A 20959-nucleotide genomic window follows, 5' to 3' on the forward strand; every position below is an offset into this window, starting at 1 on the left:
CATTCTAGGCTCACGTCATATGGCTTACCTTTGTTCAGTGACAACATTCCTTGCAGGTTTTGTTTACTATTTGGGTACTGAAAGGTCTTGGTTTTATAGAAAGAATCATTATTTAGAGTGTTTGTACTAAAATGTTTACCTGTAACAGGGCTATCATGAAATGTAATAACTTGTCTTTATTCATATTGAAGAAAGAAAGCTGTATTGTGGCTTCTTTATATGTAAAATTTTAAGGTGTTTTAACTCACTAGATTCTAAAGAAATTACAGACTGCCCTTCTCTCCTTTCTCTGAGTTCTTGAATCCCAGAGACCAAAATGCAGCTTATAGATGTGAGCTGAATCTTCATATGGTTGTTGTAGCCGTGGAATAAAGTTACTCAATACATAATTGTTGGTCAAGTGAATGAAATGATGAATTTTCTCATTAAAAAGATTTTTTTTGAGCCCTTTAGTGTGTGCCAGGCACTGTGTTGGGCCTTAGGAATACAATGGTGAGCAATCAGACATAAGTTCTGCCATTACAGAACAAATGGAAATTTTACTGAAGGATATACAAAATACAAGAAAATAAGCAAATAGAATAATGATTGATTATGATACATCTGTGAAAAGAACAGGTACAGAAGTGAGGAAAGGCTTATTAAATGATGAACACATCAAATAGGAAAGAACTCACTTTTTTAAAACTAATTTCAGGAGACAGCTAAATTTTAATAATTTGCTTTGAATAGACAAGAAGCTTTCTTAAGTATTTACTTCAACTTTCAAAAACAATTCTTTACCCTCCCACTTAGACCAATACATTTAAGGAATCCTACCCATTCAGGATATAATTATATTTTCTTTCATTTGTCTCTATTGGAATTCCTTTACAGTTCTTCCAAAACAATAATACATTCCTTAGAGCTAAGCCTCAGAAGGAATAATGAAGCATCTCATTTGATATATTATTCCATTACCTATGATGTCAAGACAGTTGGTAAATAATTTCTTTTTACAGAGTAACCAAAATGGGGGGAACGGAGGGAGAGAAAGAAAGATTTAACCCAATCTAAACAGTCTGAGCCCCAGAAAATGATTTAGGGAAGCTCTGTCATGTGATGGCTGCTATTCATTATCGGGGTTTTGTTTGCCTTTTAAATCACGGCAACGCTTGGATTGCGGTTTTGCTGTCCTGCCCTTTCTTCATGTTGGAATTTTTCTAGGGCTTCTTGTGAATTCAGAGACAGATGTTTGTCTTCCTGATGTTAGGGGATGATTTGGCGCCATCTAGGTTGATTTTTTGCTATCTCCGAAGGAACACTGTTTCTGAATAGTTTAAGCAATGACAGCTGCTGAAAGGACATGTTGGTGGCGCCTTCATGCCCTGGCTAGTCAAATACTGATCAGTCTTACAGAGACTAAGCAATTGTAATTTTAGGTTTTGATAATACAGTGAAGGTTATCACTTGTATTTTAGGAAACCAATACCTTTTACACTTTCAATGAAGAATTAATTGGCCACATGGTTAATAATGTGGTTATAGAGAGAACCTCACATAAGGGAGGGGTGTGTGTGTGTGTGTGTGTGTATGTGTGTGTGTGGTAAAATACACATAATGTAACATTTACCATTTTAATCATGTTAGTTTACATGTTTAAGTATACAATTCAGTGGCATTAAGTACATGCACATTTTTGTGCTACTTTAAGAGATTCTTGCTGTGAAATAACATCCTACCTGAATTGATATTTGACATTAAGATGGCCATATATTTATAAAGAATATAGGGACAAAAATATAAAATTGAATCACAGATATAAATTATTTTGCTGGAAAGATAAAATTTGAAATTATAATAGCATTGTTGCAAATTTACAGTAAAACTGGAATAGCCAGGGCTCTTAGAGGCCAGCGTTGCACACTTAAATGAACAGTAACTGGCTACTCTAAAGCTGGCATTTAGAATTATTAAGGAGTTAGTAGGTGCTTGAGTGCCTAGAAAGAAGTACAAGAGGGTCTCTGCATTTTGTGAGGGGTGGGATAGGCATAGACAGGAACGGCAGCTGCTCCCTATGGCTTCTTAGTCCCACGTTGTGAAAGATGCTGGTGGGCAGGAGCAGAGTGCTGTCACGTGGAGCACTTAGCCTGTCTTCCCTGAAATGTTTATTACATCCGTGTGTTTTGTGTTCTGGGATGAAGCATAGTGACTCTGGTAGGGCAGAGGAGGGGGTCAGAGAGAGGAGTTCTAGGCTGGCTTTATTCCTGGAACTTTGTGGAACTTTTTCTGTAATGAGTTCCTGATGACTTGAGAACATGTCAAAGCCTTGCCTTCATGTCTGGCCTGTGCAGTCACCATTTCAGTTCCACTTGTCTGTCTTGTTGTCCTCTGTGCAATGAGTGGTCTTGCAGGAAAATGTGGTTGAGTGTACAACCCAACATTTAATTGGACAAATCAGCAAAAACACCCCTGCTTGTAAAAATATGGACCATTCATTGTATTATTATTATTTTTTTAGAGATTTATTTATTTATTTTAGAGAGAGAGCGAGTGTGGGGGTGGGCAGGGGCAGAAGGAGAGAGAGAGAGAGAGAGAGAGAAGCAGACTACTTGCTGAGCACAAAGCTCGATGTGGGGCTCTGTCCCAGGACCCTGAGATCAAGACCTGAGCCAAAACCAAGAGTCAGACACTCAACTGGCTGCACCACCCAGGTGCCCCTCATTTGTATCAGTCATCTACCTTAATGCCTCCCAAGAGTTATTTACTAATGGGGCTTGTGAACCAGGTCTCTCTTCTCTTAGACACCACTCAACTAAATTTTGTGTTTCCTGGCTTTCTCACCTAATCATTATTTAAAGGGAAGCTAAGTTGGCTTTCTCAGCTTAAAGCTGGGAAATTGAAATCCCTATGATTGATCAGTCTTCTGAAGGCTTTCTGATGGTGCCACTCTCAGATCGGGTGGGAGCATTCTAGGGAGGGATAACGTTGTCCCTAAAGGGACAACTACATGCATCTAAGAGCATTTGGCTACATTCAGTGATTTGAAGCATCCTCATTTGATTGCAGAGCTCTTCGCTGGCTTCTTCCTTTGCATCCAGTTTTGTCAAGCTTCCCAGATATTTCCTGAAGCACTTTGCTCCCTTGTCGTGTATCACCATGTATCTGTCAGAGAAACATTTTTGTTACTGCCAAACCTGAGTTTGGCTGGACGAGGTTGAATTCTTATATTTTAATGTGAATTCTGAATGGCAGAGTGGCTAAACTTTAAGATACATCATGTTACCCCTTGTTTCAAAAACAGATACGAAGTGGCCTAATAATCTACATGAGTAGCACAGACTACAAAATAAATGCAAGAGGAAATTGCTGTGAAGGGAAAATAGAAGTTGGAAAATAGTTTGATGTGAGGAACAATAAGGTTTGTATACAATATATCAGAATGTCAGCTTCCCCCATGGCCAAAGCTGAAAAGGAAACCTCACCAGTTATAAGAATCAGAAGGTCCATAAGGTTAAAACCGAGTCAGTGGCTCAGGAAGATCACAGGCTTACTTGCTGCAGGAACCTTGGAAGACCTGTGGATTTGCTAAAGGAGACACTGCTGCATGTGTCTGGTGGAATATGTTGTCAACAGCAGCTACCCCAGCTGCTGCACTATGGTTCTTTCTTGTTACGTCTCAGTATAGAAAAAATAAATTTTCTTCTTCGGGTCTGAAGCAATTCTACAAAGGTTAGAAATTAAGACTATCTAGGATGACCTATACAACTATGAATATGTATATTCTGTGAATAGTATTTCTCCCAAATGAGTTAGATAAAATGGTTATCTAGCTTTTATTATTACTTGTTAATTTTTGTTACTAATAATTCTATCAGTAGCACCACTTATAACACATAGCTACCCTTTTCCAAGTACCTCTGACGTGTCAGACATTGTACTAAGGCACTTGCTGTGGAAGAGATCTCTTAATCCCCACAGAAACCCTGTAGCTCGATTCTTATTTTAGAGAAAGGAAATTGGCTCAGAGAATGTGACTGACTTGGCCAGGTTCGCACTGCTGTTGCTGCCTGGGCGCCTTGCACTGACTCCGCCACCTGAGACCAAGACGTTGTTGTGCGGGGGAGACAGTTTAGCTCTTCTGAGCCAAATCTCATAAAAAAGAGCAGCCTTTTCTCACATGAGCCCAAGCAGCACAGAAATAGACCCCTGGCCGCCCTGCGCCTGGGATGCCTCTGTTTTCCGCTCAGCCCCGTGTGTGTTGCGTTCGGGCTCGTGGCGTTCCGCAGCTGGCTCCCTTTAAGACTCCTTAGAGTTGCGCATCCAGGGCCACGTGACAGGGATTGGACCTAGAGAAGAACAGTATTTTCTTTGACTTTTAAATATTCTTTAGCTTTGAATATATAATTGAGTTTCATTTGGCTAATGCTGTCAGGAAGGGCAGTCTTATAAAAAGGAAAAAAAATAGCATTCCATGTAAAGAGATTTGAAATCTGATATTCCTACCATGTCCTCTTGATTAAAACTTTAAATTAAAAACAATGTAGAGATTATCTCCTTCCATCATTTTGACAGTGTAGTGTATGTTCAAAAATACCTTTAGTATGCCCATATGTATTTTAAGCCAGAGACAGTGTGACTTTTAAATGTCAACTTTTAAATGTCAGCTTTTAATAACAAAAAGTGTTTCATCTGTGTTTAAACAAAGCATTTGCTTTATATGGACAGAAGGCATCCCCCCTAACACAGACAATTTGTTGTGCCTTTGGTCAAGGTAAGGAAGCTGATGATAAGTTTTTAAGAGGGAAAAGGTATGCAGTTAGAACCATATTGGCAGTCTGGCAGTTATTTATTTTTCCAGGGTGAACATGCTTTCAGAAATTGCCAGTAGTTGCTAGGCAGGCTTCAACAAACACAAAGGACATTACCCAAGTGTCCAACCTGGCTGGTTTCTCAATTTAAATTTTGTGATCCTGGCTCAAAATGTAGTAAACTCTATTACTATTTGAACTTGGAATACAGAATTGTGCCAGCAATCCCCTTGGCATCCTGAGGCCATAGTGAAGTTAATGTTCGTCCCCAGGAGGCCAGCTGACTGACTTTAAGCACGGGCACACTGTCCAAGATCCAGGGCCAGGTCATTGGAACGGCCGCGAAGGTGAATGGAAACTATATGAAGAAAACAAGTCCATCCTGCCAGGAGCACTTGCCTTTTCATTTGGTGCTTTCCTTTCCGATTACTGGATTTTCCTGCTGAGTATATGCTGGCTTTTGGAGCTTTCTCTTTCTTCTGGCACATGTACAAAATTTTCATACACCCAGTTATACTCAGTCCTTTGCTTAAATAACTTTTGTAGATAAATTTGGAGCAATGCCAGTGAAACTGAAGAAATACATGTTCCTCTGGAATAGCAACGAGATGGGCAAAGATTTTTAAAAATAATTGTGTAACCATAGGTCTGTCCATTTACTTATCTTTGTTTTCTTTTGTTTTGCACTGCCTCTCCAGGCCAACTTTTCCTAAGAACAGTGCTGTGCCATTTACTATTAGATGAGAAATGCAGACTAATTATGAAGTCCAAAAGTTTAAAAGACAGCACCTTTTAAATATGTCAATCATACTAAGGGCAAAATGCTGATAAATACAACTTTCAGCTTTCCCAAATGGACTAGACATGCAGAGTTGGGATAATAATAAGAATGTGAGATATGAAGTTTATCTTGATCTATATTGGGAGTCAATAGCCTATTATTTAGGCTAAAATTCTCTATAATACACTAACAGAATTAGCTTTACCATGTTTCCTAGTGAGGTATGACTATCATACATCCTTCCAAATAGGCTTAGGGTCTTGTAGGCTGCCTGCATTACCTGTTTGAGTATCATTACATTTAAATGAGGCTGTGATGGTTATTGTAATGATGGATTTCCTTCTGTATGTGTGAACGCTCATTGCTAATAACCCTTTTTCTTTAGCCTTCTGTATCTGGAACATTTTGATTGGGGCTAGCATGGTATCTGTGTGTCTCCTGCACAGAACCTTTTAGGAAACTCACAGTAGAAATAATGGAAGAAACAATGTTACCTTAGGCCATGGGTAGATCTCTTGTGAAAAATGCCACAGGTAGTGCTACATTTGGGAGACAAGGTCTTTCTTGCCAGCTTCTGAATTAATGCTAACTATTTATCTGTTTTAGGGAGTTTACATTGCTAGTTTTAAATACAACAAAAAATGTTTCTTGTCATAAATTTATATTCTATTTGGAAAAAATAGCTTTTTTTTAAAAGTAAAAATGGTATGCACTCATTAAAAAAAAAAAGGACAGAAAAGTACAGAGCAGAAACTAAATAAAGAACAGCCAGATTCCTCCTCAACGGTAGTGTGCACATTTTGGAAGCATCTCTCTAATTCTCTTCCTATGATGGATATACCTATATATAGCTTTATTTATTTCATTTACTTTGTAAACTAGTCTGTATTCTGCTTTTTCTAGCTAGCCATCAACATTTCTTGTTCATAAATATTTACAACATTCTATTTGGTGATCATGGAATCACTTAAACATTTTTCCAATAAAAATATGAAAATGTTTTATTTAATTAGAAAAGTAGCATTAGGCATTGAGTATTTGCCTGTAGTGATCATTGAAAAGAGAGGATGTCAAATTTTTGCTGAAAGAAATCCCATTAATAAAGCATTGAAATTACATTGTTTTAGGAAATAATGAATGTTAAAATCTGTTTGCTGCTTTAGAGAATCAAATCCTTGGCCTTTAGCTTAATTCAAAAATTTGAAAGAAACTAAGGGTAATTCGTGGGTTTAAGGAGTATTTTAACATACTATAACATACTAGTTATCTGGAATCCAGAAGAATGAATCATAGTGGTTATAGTATCAAAGACTGAAGGAGTGAAAATCCCAAGATGATTTTCCACACTCCTGAAAAACCATCATCTTCATAGTAATCTGTGTCTTTTGTCTTGTCAGCACTTTGAAAGATAAGACTTTTCCAAGTCACAAAACCTTTGGCTACTCACAACTACTTTTTTGTCTTGTTGATGGGGTAAAAAGGACTGTCCTCACCATTACCAGAATGTGTACTTAAGGGATTCAAGAAGAACTTTCTCAAAAAAAAAAAAAAGTGTGTGTGTGTGATCATGGGACAGTAGCATAGCTCTGCAAACATGAGACTAGCTTAAGTTTTCCAGGTCCCTTTGGTGTTTAGCTTTGACTAGAATTACAGAGAAAAATTGACAAGCAGTTCCATGATTGACTGATTTTCTAAGCGTTGTAAAGTGTTCAGAGGATACACTGCATTCAACAATCTATTTTCCAGATATCGCAACATTTTTTTCCAGCTTTAGGACATGCTGAGTTCTTTTTTCGACTTGATCTAGTGTTTTCATGCCTTAATTTGAAAAGGTTTTCAGAAGTAAACATGACACACTCAACTGCATTAAAAAAAAAAAAACCGAAAAATTACTTTGCCCTTTTCAAGTAAGCCACTAGGCCATCTCTAAGGTAAGTACTGGCACTTAGGACTGAGACCCTCTCCTACATTAGAGTATGGCTGAAGTCATCTGCTTTAGGAGCTTATGGTACTTGGCAGTTTTAGATGCTCACAGTATATAAAAATATTCCCAACAACTGTCCCCCTCTGAGCTGTGCTCTCATATCATCACAGTGCACATGGAGTCATGTCCCAACATTGTACTCATCCTTCAACTTTTTCTTGTGCTCACCCATTGGAAATGCCATTTTCTCCTGCCCTTTGCCAGCGAAGCCTTTGAATCCAAGCCCTAAAAGGCATTTATCATACAGAGTTTTATTCCGTGGCATGTACAACACTCTCGAGTGCAAGCCACTCTGCCGTGACATCGGTTATTACTGTAGAGATGTCCCATTATTTCAGTGTTCAGTCTCTCTGTCCATCTCTGTCTCTCTCTGTCTCTCTCTCTCTCACACACACATCCTATATCTTTATTTTTTTATTTTTTTTTTTTTTAAAGATTTTATTTATTTATTCATTAGAGACAGAGAGAGAGAGGCAGAGGGAGAAGCAGGCTCCCAAGGAGCAGGGAGCCCGATGTGGGACTCGATCCCAGGACCCTGAGATCATGACCTGAGCCGAAGGCAGACGCCCAACCATCTGAGCCACCCAGGCGCCCCACACACACCCTATATCTTTAACTGCCAGAACACTGAGGTACAGAATTCCTCTCCAATGTCAGAAATCCTTTCCATGGTCTGGGCCTAGGGCTGCTTGGTGCTCTTTGTCTCTCCTAATTATGATCACTTCTCATCACTTGCTTCTCTCTTTCCTTTCTGCTTTTATTCTTTTTCTTGGTAGTTCCCCTACGTAGGATTTGGGTAGGACCTTTTCCTATTACCCCATAATTGGTAACTAGGATGCAGATTGAAGGGCCTATTTATGGCCCTGGCATTTTGAAGAGAGCTTTGGATAAACTGCCAACATTGAGTCTGCATACTTCTTCACATTTGTTATCAGATGGTAGAAACTGCTCTGATACCCACAGCTAGCACTACAAACCACCCCTCTTCCCTGCAAACCCCCTCCCTAGAAAGATTGAAGTGGGAAGAAAGAGGTGGAATATCCTTATGGAGGCTGAGCTGGGAAATGAGGTGGTCCTTTTAAGAGGTTAGGAGATTTTCTCTTGGGAGAAGGGACTTTTCAAGGAAATCTCTCAAAGATGGGGCACACTTCAAGGAGAGGAGACCAGTGTTTTATTACCTGGTGGCACAGCTGCTTAAGCAACAGTCTTGCTGATGTGCCCCGGTGCCTATGTGAGATTGGACAAGACAACTGGGGAGAAGCTCTCCCATCATTTAGTGTGAGCCAAGTAGATACCACTGAAGGTAGCTGGGATTAAGCTGTCTCTCCAGTAACCCACGCATGAAGCCTGTCTACTAGGTGAGTAGAGCCCAGTGTCTGGAGACCATTAGGTATTCTGATGGTGTCAGGGGGCAAGGAGACATGAAGAATTTGGTTATCGCATCTCAGAGAAGTGTGCAGTGGGAACCCTCGTGGATGCCTCTCAGAAACTCTGCAAGAGCTACTTGCAGACCTTCCCTGTAGAGGCTGTCAGTAGCCAGTGAGTGGTAGTCAGAGAAGCACCAGAAAGTAGTGGAGAGAGGATCGCTGATGCACCCAGGTAAGTAAGGAGGCATTTGCTTTTTCTTCCCTTCCTTCTTCCCCCCAAATAGCTGATCTCCACTGGTATATTTGATAGACTTTTATGTGTTAACTCATCTAATCCTCCAAACAACTCCATGATATAGGTTCTATCATTGTTCTCATTTTACACATACAGGAAACTAGGGCATGGAGAGATTTAGTACTGGGAATTTGGATCCACGTGGTCTGGCTCCCAAGACCATGTTATAACCACCATATCGTATTCTCTCACCACCTGAGATCAAAGGAAATGATTTTCAATTTTTTTTTACTACAACCAGCATAAGAAATAGATACACATACATCCTGACCCACTACATGTCTACCTAAAAATAAATAAATGAAAAAAGTTTAATGAGGTAATACATGTAATACAACCTGATTTTTTTCTGTTTTCTGTTTCATTAAAAAAAAATGCTAGTTACCACCTACTGTATAGATGATCTGGAGCTCAGAAGAGGTTTGAAGGGATGAAAGAACATCTCCCCCTTCTCAGCGTACCTTCCCTCTCTGTCCCTCTCTCTCTGCTCCCCCTTCTCCCATGCCTTCCTGAGTTTCCTGAGCTATAAATCTAGCTGGTCATAGAGAGTGGGATTAACTCTGAATTGATTGTCAGATTGGAATGTTACACTGCCCTGGACTGAGTTTCTAATACTGAAAGTGACCAAATCTTTATGAACACTTACCTTCATGATAAGAGATGAGGAAGAGGGATTCCAGAGAGCACAGTTAAAAATAGTGATGGTGGGGTTCATGTTACTGTCTGAACAGTGATTCCATTGTGGGCTGGTTATATCAGGCTTCAGCTGTTTGGACTATATGGGTTGCAATCTAGCTAGGACAACCCTGTCTTCCATTGGTCATGCCTATCATCCATGGAACATTGGTTGCACTCTTCTTATACTCTGTCAGAGTGGAGCTGTTGGGTTCTGATTTCAGACCTCAAGCTATTTTGTGTTATTAGCCCAGATCAGGTTTTATTGAAATGGCTTATTTTGTTAATTCAGATTTATTGATTACTCTGTTACTTATAGCATATCTATTTTTCCATTCCTCCTTGGTTTAGAATTTTTTTTCAATAAAACTCAGCCTCTTTAATGAGCTTTTATAGTCAACCTGGAGCTCCCTTTGTTAAAAATAAAAAATAAGTCAGGATGAAAAGATGTCTTAGCAGGAAAAGATGAAACCAACTGCAGTTAGTCCTTGAAAATTTAAAAGAAGTACAAATGTTAATGGCAAAACTTCTGTTAGAATTTGTTGAATCATGCTTTCTAGAGACCAAAAAATTATTGGGCTCCCTCTTCACCCCACCCCCAACTTACAAGTGACTTTTGTAGGTGATGAGGAATGCCTACCTTAAATACTTTCCAGACTAAAATGATTGTGACCAGACTCTAAGCTTTGTGACCTTAATCACCCATTTGGGAGTTTGGAATGAAGCCAGACTCTTCTCCAAGGGAGATTTTGGCCTTCCTTGCATGTACTTCTGCAGCCCAGTGAGGTGGGTTGTCTGTCTCTCTTTTATTTGGCACTGGGCCATCAGCCTGTATTGGGAGAGACTGTGAGCAGTGAAGTCCCAGCACACACCAGTATTGTGGAGGCTCCCACCCCATCACGGACTGGACTTTTATGAGGAACCACTGGGGAAATTTCCTGCAGATCTTACAACCAGCAGCCTCTGTGCTTCCATCCTGAAGAACTGGCTTACTTTTTAGTGTATGGACACTGTGAATCCTGTGCAGATGTGGTTTCTCTCCTTGCTTGTGGGAGGCAGGGATCAATTTTCAGCCTAAGATAGTGGTGTGTAATTCTGTGTTCCAATCTTCGCATTGGCTTTATTATTCTCTTTACCTAGTATTCCTTCTGGGATTTTCTCAAGTTTTTCATTTGATGCTTTTGTTTCCTATGTGCTTTTTAATAAACCTCCAATCCTCATGGTAAAGTACTTGTATCCAGAGTGCTTTTACCAAGTAAATGTAACATGTGTTTTTAAAGCTTTAGCCTTTAAAAAAAAATCTGCCTTAAATAGTGGTTATGATTGAAAATAAATTATGGTCCCCAATTTATAGTGGAAGAGCAGAACTATAGCTTTTCTACACACCTTGCAATCTTGTTCTAGGTTTGGCAGGGTGGGCATGATTAAAATAAGAATGAATTTTTCTTGAGATAACAAGATTGAGATAATTGAAAGGTCATGTTAATTACTTAGTAGAATCAGCTGATACTAAGTTGTAAGGAAACACCCAGAGGGGCATTCCAAATTCAGTAATGAATTGGGACAGAAAGCATATTTAAAATTCATACTTAACAGTTCAGAAAAGAAAGGTGGAATGAGAAGAGTTTGTACTGAGAAGCAAGGGAACCATTAATTAGCTGTGTTACTTTGAGAAGCCATTTTCCCTTTTATAAATTGGTCGTCTCATTTACTAAATGAAGGAATTAGATTGAGTGGACATAACAATTCTGCCAACTGTAACGTTTTCTGATTTTTCAAATGCAGTTAAAATAGGACTTTGAAAAGAGACCACCAGTACTTGTTTAAATGGAAATTTGAGAGTCCTGAGTTTTGAGGCCTTTACTGGTACCTCGATTAACATATAAATCCACAAACCCTCACTGCTGTCACATGGCACAATGTTTGGACCTCCAGACCCAGAATAGGGTGTTTTTCTCATAAACTTGAGTGTATAGTAAAGCAAATGAAGTGCATGGTGTCTGCACACACATGCATGCATGTGTGATTATAGTGCTTACCAGGAAGGTTATACTAACTGCTAGTCATGTTTTTGGTGAGCTTTGATATGCCCACATAGGTATTCAGTAAAGGTTTATTGTTTTGACTTGGTATTTTACAGCAGTATCCATTTAAAATGTTCAATTATATAATGCCTTGTTACTTTACTTTGGAATTAATTTTTAAAAAATTTATAGAGATGTAACATTTTAAAGTTGGAAGGGACCTTAGAGTATTACCTTGTTAACATTTTTGTTTCATGATTTCTGGGGAAGGATGTTTAATATTGATAATGTCTGGTATGATGTAGCTTGTTTTTTCTTATTTATGTGATCACAGAACTTTTAAACATTCTGTATGTATAGTAAAAGAAAATAAGCATAGCTGGAGCTTAGTGTTCCTTTCTACCTTTTCTCAAGTGAGTGTTTGCTATCGGTAGAAGGCTTCATAATTTGCAATTTGTACACATGAAGGCCGAGCAGAAGTTTCCTTGATAGCCTGTTGCATATACTAGAACATTTTGGCCATGCCAATAAAGATTTTAACCACTAGTACAAGAGACATGGCAGAAAAGAGATTAATATACTAAGCCACACAGTAGTGCATAGTTACTGCCTAATCACTGATTACTTTTAATAAGGTGAGTGAGAATATTGTATTTAAAAGACAAGTTATTCTCTAAAATGTGGAGTATATTTAGTCAAGGTGAGTGAATCTTGATGTTTTGTCCTGCTGATGGGAGCTGCCATATTTCACAAAAGAGAATGCATTTTCCCTGAGATGGGCAGACACAAACACTGCCCTGAATTTGGCCAAGTAGGCAGAAGTAGTTTTAGGATTCATGGAGTTGTCTCCAAAATTCCAGGGATATTGCATCATCTTCATGGGTCTGGTTTGTTTTCAGTTCTTTCTGAAACTGAGCCCTGCTGGTGGGATAAATACTCAATAAATTACACTCACACTACGACTTGCACACCAAAGACAGTAGCAGAAATTTAAAGCTCCTTTCAGAAGCATCAAACTTCTCTTCTGAGGTGTGGCTTTTTTCCCCCCTTGAAAATGTAGTTTAGCATCTCTTCAAAGTATGCAGTGTTTAAACTCAAAATAGTCCAGCATGGGAAATTGACAGAGTCAAGTCTTCATTTGCCCTCTGTTCAGTCCACAGGTCTGTTTGAATCAGGGTACTGTGTATCCTTTTTATCAAGTGTCATTGCTCTTGCTTGTTCCAGCAAGTATATGCTTAGCCTGCACAGATTTTGACCTCAGTAAGATAACATCATTTTTTAAATCACAGGATTCTAAGTTTGGTCTTCCAGAATTTTTATTCCTTAAGTTCCTTGATCTGAGAACAACTCTGTTAATTTCTTCGTTTTCATAAGCAGCTGAAAGAATTAAAATAAATGACATCTTCACACACTGCCAAGACTACTTCCAACCTTCAGTAAATTACAGATGGTTAGTTAGTTGTATCTGGGCATGCAGACAATTTACAGTCTTGACAATGTCTCCATGACTTACAATGTTAAATATTTATTGAACATCTATTATGAGCTGGGCACTGACCAGGACTTGGGATCTGCCTGATAATTTAAGTACCTCTGCCTTTTGCACTAGCCTCATTTTCCAACCTTTTCTATCTCAGCATCTTTATACTAACCACGTGCTGGTGCCAAATGGGCTGCTAGCTGTTCTCTGAATGCACTCAGTCCTGTCATTCCATCCATCTTGAATGTTCTTCTGACTCTTGCTTGTTGATGCGTTATTTTTGAAAGGCCAACTTAAATGCCATCTTTTTCATAAAATCATCCCTAATCACTGGGAGCTAGAAGTGATCCTTCACGTGCTCTGTGTTATGCACTATCTGTCCCTTATTGGAGTTTTCATTTGCATGCAACACTGCATTGTATTATAATAGAGGTGCTATATCCAGATAAAGGCAGGGATTGCTCTTTTGCATTTTTTGTATGTTCCAAGGGAAAGTGCCCTGTGGTAATTTTTATGTCATGGTAGGACTCAGTGTCATCGAATAAATGAACATTCCTGCGATGTAAATGCACCTACTTAATATACACAGTGATTTTGGAGAAGAGTGGGAATAGTCTGGAGCCACTGAAGTTACCTTAGTGTAAGAAGATTTCTCGAATGTTGAAACGGTCCCTGATTTACAATGGTTTGACCTAAGATTTTTTGCCTTTGCAGTGGTGCAAGAGTGATACTCATTCAGTAGAAGCCAGGCTTCAGTTCTGAATTTGGATCTTTTCCCTGGGCTGGTGACGTGTGGCACGGTGCTCTCTGGTGACACTGGGCGGTAGCAGTGAGCCTCAGCTCCCAGTCAGCCACGCAGCCACACAGCCACCAGAGGGAACAACCGATGCACTTGTACCATTCTGTGCCCATGCATCCAACCTCCTTCACTTCCCACAGAATTCAATAGATTACATGAGGTGCCCAGTACTTTATTATAAAATAGGCTTTGTGTTAGATGACTTTGGCCAACTAGGCTAATGTAAGTGTTCTGAGCATGTTCAAGGTAGGCTGAGGCTAAGCTATGATTTTGGTAGGTTATGTGTATCAAAGGCATTTCCAACTTAGGATATTTTCAACTTAAAACAGGCTTGTTGGGTTGTAACCCCATTGTAAGTTGAGGAAGAGCTGCGAAAATGTTGGGTGTATGTTAATTTAAATTTTTGCCTAGTTACTATGTTTATAAGATTCCAAATTCAAAAATGTATAAAAGTGTACATATAAAGTTAAAAAATCTTCAGTCTCTCTTCCCTTACCCACATTCTAGTTTGTTAACTTTATTGCTTTATTGTTAACTTTAACAATATATCTGGGAATCTATTCCAATTGAATATAAACATTACCCTCATTTTTTCTTCCTGCTGCATATTACATGTTATTACATTGTATGGATGCAGTTTAAGTTATTTCAACTAGTCCCCCACTGGGGAACCTTTTAGCTATTTACAACTGTTTATTGTTACAGAAATGCATTTTTAGCCATTTGCGAAAGGAGGAGAGAAGAAAAAAACTAGAAGAGGTATAAAATCTTGAACAAAGAGAATATTCTCTGAACATAGAGACCGTTTTAATAAGGTCCAGCTTGTTTTATAGAATTTTCTTTTTTATTAAAAACAAACTAAAATTTAAGTTTTAAAGAGCCACTTAAAAACCCTTTTGGCACAAGACAAGTCAGTTATATTTGCTCATTTTGTTTCCTATTTAAATTGAAATTTTATTTGTAATTTCTGAGGATTCTGTGGGCAAATGTTTGTAATAATTTATATCCTTGTTTGAGGTCAAATTCAGTAATTGTTTTGTGGACTAATAGGCATTTGAGAGATTAAAGACTTGCTGTCCCATCATTATTAATATTTTACTTACAATCTCTTTAGTGCTGTCTCTGGTAACAGTTATCAGCAACCTCATCACTTGTGGTTGATCTTTGCAACTTCAGATAGGTCACAGTTATTCAAGATTGCCTTCTTAAAAAATTTTCCATATGAAGAGTTATGTTCTGCAAATAGACATGTGAAGTTATGTTAAATAGTTTTAGCGGCAGTATCAACCATTTATTGAGCAACTACTGTGTATTGTAGAGTGCAAATTTGATGGGTTCTAGGTGCATTAAACACTGACCTCTGATTTCCACCCCACAGAGATTTAATTGAGGTAATCCAGGTGTTGGGATTTTTAGCAAACTCTCCCCAGGGATTATTTATTAATAAGTTGTTTCTATTTTAAAATAGTTTTGGACTTCCAAAAATGTTGCAAAGACTTCTCACACTCCTATGACCCAGATTCCCAATTATTAATATTTTACTGAACTTTCTCCCTTTCTCTTAATCTATGTAGTCTTTTTTCTGACATGATGCTCCATCACCCCTAAGTGAGGTTGGTATTGTTACCAGAGACAGCACAGTCAGAGAGGATGGGAAGGTGTGGAAAATTGTTATCATCAGGAAATCAACGTTACACAAAACCACCATGTAATCCACACATCCCACTCCAGTTTCACCAAATCCCCCCAATAGTGTCTCTTTTTCCCCTTCCTGGTCCAGAATCATATACAAGAATACGTGGTTGAATTTAGTTGTCATGTCTGTCTGTCTTCTTCACTGTAGAATCCATTCCTCAGTTTTTTCCCTGTTTCTCATGTCTGTGAAGGCCTTTCATTCTGTACAGCCCTCGGTTGGGACCATCCAGTGTTTTTTCACAGCCAGACTCAGGCTCTGCTTTCTTGGCAGGAATAATGCCATGCTCTTTTCAGGGTATCACATCGGGAAGCATACTGTGTCAGTCTGTTTCACCACTGGTGATATTAAATATGATCACCTGCTCAAGTTGACTTTCTCCATTATCACCCTTATCCCCTTTGTATTTAACTAGTATTTTGTAAGGAGATGTTCCCATATTATGCCACTATCCTGTTCTTCATCAAATCTCCACCTACAAGTCCTAGCATTCATTGATGGCTTCTTTTTTTTTTTAAAGACTGCTGTGATAGTTGCTGAATGGTAATTATTTTCATTATTCCATCCATATCTGTTAGTTGATATCCTATAAGAAAGAGCTTTCTTTCCTATTTATCAATTTATTTATTCATTTACTTATTCATATCAAAATGGATTTATGGATTCCCCCTTTGTTCAATGGATTGTAATTTGATAATCTCATTATTTTGATACTCAAATTGTCCTAGATTTGAGCCCTTCCAGATTGACTCCTGTTTTTGTTTGTTTGTTTGTTTTTGACACATTCCTATCATTCTTTGAACATTTTCCTACTTTCTGGGACAAGATGTTCCGGGTTTATCTTGTACTTCCCTGCCCTGACCCTCGTTCTTTTGAGTAGAAGGTGGTAACTAGAATCACGATCTGGGTCTCAGTGCTGTCTGCTAGTAGGCCCTCTCAGCAGACAGAACTAGGAAATGTATATATGTGTGCACAATACACATATGTATATCTGTGACTGTTTCTATACCCGTGTCTGTATAACTTTAGAAAAATGTTTATTCTGTTCATTCAGATTCTAACCCAGTACCTCCAGTGCTTTTTCTAGCCTTCACCTCTTCTCCAGAAATTGAGAAAGCTAGCTCCCATTCTCCTCAGTATATTACTTTTGTGCCCAATTAAATTCTGCTTAATGTAACCAGTGTTCCAACTACTCAGGAAATCCTCCTTCCTCGGCCACCTTCGTGCTCCCCCACTCAACCCCTTTCCTTAGCTGCCAGACATGTTGCCTAAGATGCCCCTGCATGGCACCCCCTCCCATCATGGTCCCACTTCCTTGATCTTTTACACCTTCGTGCCAGGAAGGAGGAGAAGGGAAGAGGAAGAGAAAAGGTCCCCCCAGGTGATTTAATGTGATGCCAAGTTGAAAATCACTGTATTTAACATGTTACATGCATTTTCTTTTTAAATATTTCAAACCATATATTCTTTCCTCGTAAAATTTGAGATTTAAGAAAAATATATCTTTATTGTAAGATTCTCTTTTTAATAATTTGTCCATTTTTCCCATACATAGAATAGAGGTAAATTTTTTAGTCCTGAGACTGCAGTGGGGGTATTGATAGCTGGATTTTTATTTTAGTGTTTTAAATTTCCTTGATGGTAATAGGACAGGGTTTCTAAAATGACGTGATTTGGGGGGGGTGCCTGGGTGGGTCAGTCAGTTAAGCGTCTGACTCTTGGTTTTGGCTCAGGTCATAATCTTATGGGTCATGAGATTGAGCCGCACATCAGGCTAAGCACTCAGCGGGGAGTCTGCTTGAATATTCTCTCCCTCTGCCCCTCCCCCAACTTGCATGTGCTCACACATGCGCTCTCTCTTTCTGTCTCTCTCAAATAAATAAAATTAAAAAAAATTTAAATGACATGATATGGCATATTAGTAGCAACCTGGCGCTGTCAGGTTTTTTAAGGAAGAGATTCTTTTCTTCAAATGCATGACATTAAAAGGGCTCACATACTGAACTTGGATTTTTCTTTTCACTTCTGAAATGTCTCATGCTTCTCTCTGCTTCTTCACTAAATTCAGAAGCATTGATGTCAAGAGGTTCCATGTTCCTTCTCCCTGGAGTTTAGAAATGGCATTTTAAAAGAGCTCAGGCACCCCCTACCCCAATCACAGCCACTTCAGGAAATCTGAAGGGAGAAATGGTCTGGAGCCACTGGCCTAGATTATAAATATCAAAGCCCAAAGCCCATTATAGTTAGAAGAATCCTAAGAGTGATCTAAAGCTAAATTCCATTGCTGTGTGATTCATGATGATCTAAGACTTTTCATCTGTTTTTCATTTTCTGAAGATTGTTAAGTTGGTTGCTATTATCAACAGTGTTTAGGTTTAAACAATTAAAATTAAGGTATAGAGTTACCTGTGTATGTCATGTGCTGGTTTTGCTCATTTGTTGGCACAAGCTCATTATGCAAAGGTTATATGGCACAAGTTTACCTTAGATAATCTCTTACAGAGTGGAAAATATCTGAAGTCAGTTGGAGGGTTACTGAGTACTTTAAAATTTCACTTACTTAAAAAATTGGATTAAGTATTCTTGAATTTATACAGATTTAAAATCTGATATAATTTGGATTTTTAAATATGAGGCTTTGTAGTATTATTCATTTGACCAAAGATTAAATTTCATAACTTGGATTTGTTAGAATTTTGAAAGATGAAATCAAGAAAGCAAAGATAAACATTAGGGTGGAATTTGAAAAAAATAGAGAAATATACTTTGAGAACTTTCATATTTTGGAATTCTAAACAATGAGCGATAAAAAGTTGCACTTCTTACATTCTGAATTTCTGTTCATTGTTTTCTCTGTAATGAGGTCCTTTGCAAGTCACATTCGGTCATGCAGCTCCATTATCTCGTGGGTGTATTTATGTTGAGTGACAGCTATCATATTGTGTATCTGAAGAAAACTTTAGTGACTATGGAATTAATTATTAGCCCTTCTGAAGGCCAAAATACTATCAACACAGTTCATGGAAATATCCTACCAGAAAGATAATGTCCCGATGGCTTATAAAAAAAAAAATTAAGATAGTGTTAAAGCACAAAAATGTATTTTTTCTAAAATTATCTACATGAATTATACTATCTAAAATAGATTCTTGAACAAAAGGATATTTTCATTTTGGTTTTTGATTCTGGAAAGTGTATTTATTTTTCATAGGAATATTCTATTTTAAAATGCCTGAATGAACTAAACCTTTTAAGAGGATTTTCAAGTTTTCCACTAGTGATAAGGAAGTTAAATAAAGACTTTTAACTAAAAATGGGAATAATTTTGTTGTCCTTTAGTTCTTACATTAGAAATTTGAAACCAGAAGTCAGTTAAGTCTCCATAGCAATCATCTCTATTTACAAGATGAATAACACATTTCATTCCGGATGTTGGGAAAGTTCTTAAATAGTAAAAAACAAAACAAAACACAACAAAACACCCCCCCCCCCCCCCCATATCAGGTATTTTGACTAGAAACTCAGCCAGTATTTTACATTACAATGAGAAGGGCTGACATCACCACTGATTACTTCACAGTGAGCTTCTGAGTTCTTGTCTGTGGGAACACAGGAGAGAACTATTTTGTTGACATTGCAGATTCATATGGTTCACCCTAATATGTAATAAACTATCATGAGAAAATATAGGATATTTTGTCACAATCTGGTAAGAAGATGGAAAAAGTATTGTGTTCTGACAATATTCAGTCAGCATTTGAAAACTTGTGTGAAATGAGTTTTTGTTGCGTTTGTCCCCATCACTTTTCTGAAAATTCGTACTGGTGCAGCTCATACGTTGTCTATCATAGTGCCTGCTGCATTGTACGCACTCAGTAAATATTTGTTGAATAAATAAATGAAATATATTTTTATTTGTATTGGTTTTGAAAATGCAAACTTCTGGGTTTTTATTAAAAGAACAGTTTCCTTCCCCTCAAATTCCAGTACCTGACAACCACTGATGTGTTTCTCTCCCTGCAGGTTTTCACAATGTCATATTGCTTAATCTACTGACATCAGGTGGAATCACATCATATGAGTAGAATCACACAGCGTTTAGTCTTTTGTGTCTTTTTTAACTTAGACTAAATCTTTTTGAGATTCATCTGGGTTGTTGAATGTATCAGTAGTTTATTGCTTTGGTTCTGAGTAGTGGTCTATTGTGTAGATATACTAGTATTTCTTGTTGTTCATTCACCAGTGGATGGGCATTCGAATTGTTTACAGTTTAGGGCCATTATAAATGAATGTGCTGTAAAATCTACATCCAGGTCTGTGGACAAATATTTTCATTTCTCTTGAGTAAATGCCTTGGAATGGAATGGCTCGCTCCTTTGGGAAGTGTGTTTCACTTTATTGGATAGTGGTTCTATAATTTTGGATTCCCACCAGTGACGTGTGAGAATTGCCATTGTTTACAGCCTTTCCAGCACTTGGTAATGTCTACCTTTTTAAGGTTAGCCAGTCTAGTGGATATGTAGCAGTTTTTCCTTGTGGATTTATGTACATTTTTTTGAAGACTGATGGTAAGCAGTTTATGTGCCTATTGGCCATTCATATGGTTTCTTTTGCTAAGTGTTCAAAATTTGGTAATAATTTTGGGTTATCTATTGAGTAGTAAGAGTTTTGGATACAGGTCCTTTATTGGATATATGATTTGTAAATATTTTTTTCCCAGTGTATGACTTTGTTCTACATTTCAGGCATTTTTATTTGACTCTTTCATAGTTTCATCTCTCAGGTAAATACCCTTCCCTTCCAAAAGCACACATTGGTCATATTTTTCAATTAGCAATAATCGCGCCTCGGATAAACCTCATTGGCTACGATACTGCCACTGCGCAAAGCTGGTCATATTTTTCAATTAGATCTTTATCATATTTATAACTATTTTAAATGTCCCGTATGATATTTACAATATCTGGACCATGTTGGAGTCTGGTCCTGTTGACCATGTTATCTGTTAACACTGGCATAATTTTTCCTTTTTGTGTTTAGTAATTTTTTAATTGAATGTAAGGTATTGTGT

The 20959-nt window shown here is 38.0% G+C and overlaps 1 protein-coding gene and 1 non-coding gene across 2 annotated transcripts in view; one reads left to right on the forward strand and one right to left on the reverse strand.

The window, feature by feature from the left end:
* BICC1 (BicC family RNA binding protein 1) overlaps positions 1-20959 on the forward strand; it is a 272977-nt gene that overhangs the window by 98723 nt on the left and 153295 nt on the right. The window lies entirely within an intron of this gene.
* Positions 20632-20779, reverse strand: LOC116644412. Its single transcript, XR_004301735.1, has one exon. It is a non-coding gene; the product is annotated as a U4 spliceosomal RNA (small nuclear RNA).

Source organism: Phoca vitulina, unplaced genomic scaffold, assembly GCF_004348235.1.
Source record: "Phoca vitulina isolate PV1807 unplaced genomic scaffold, GSC_HSeal_1.0 scaffold29, whole genome shotgun sequence".
NCBI lineage: Eukaryota > Metazoa > Chordata > Mammalia > Carnivora > Phocidae > Phoca > Phoca vitulina.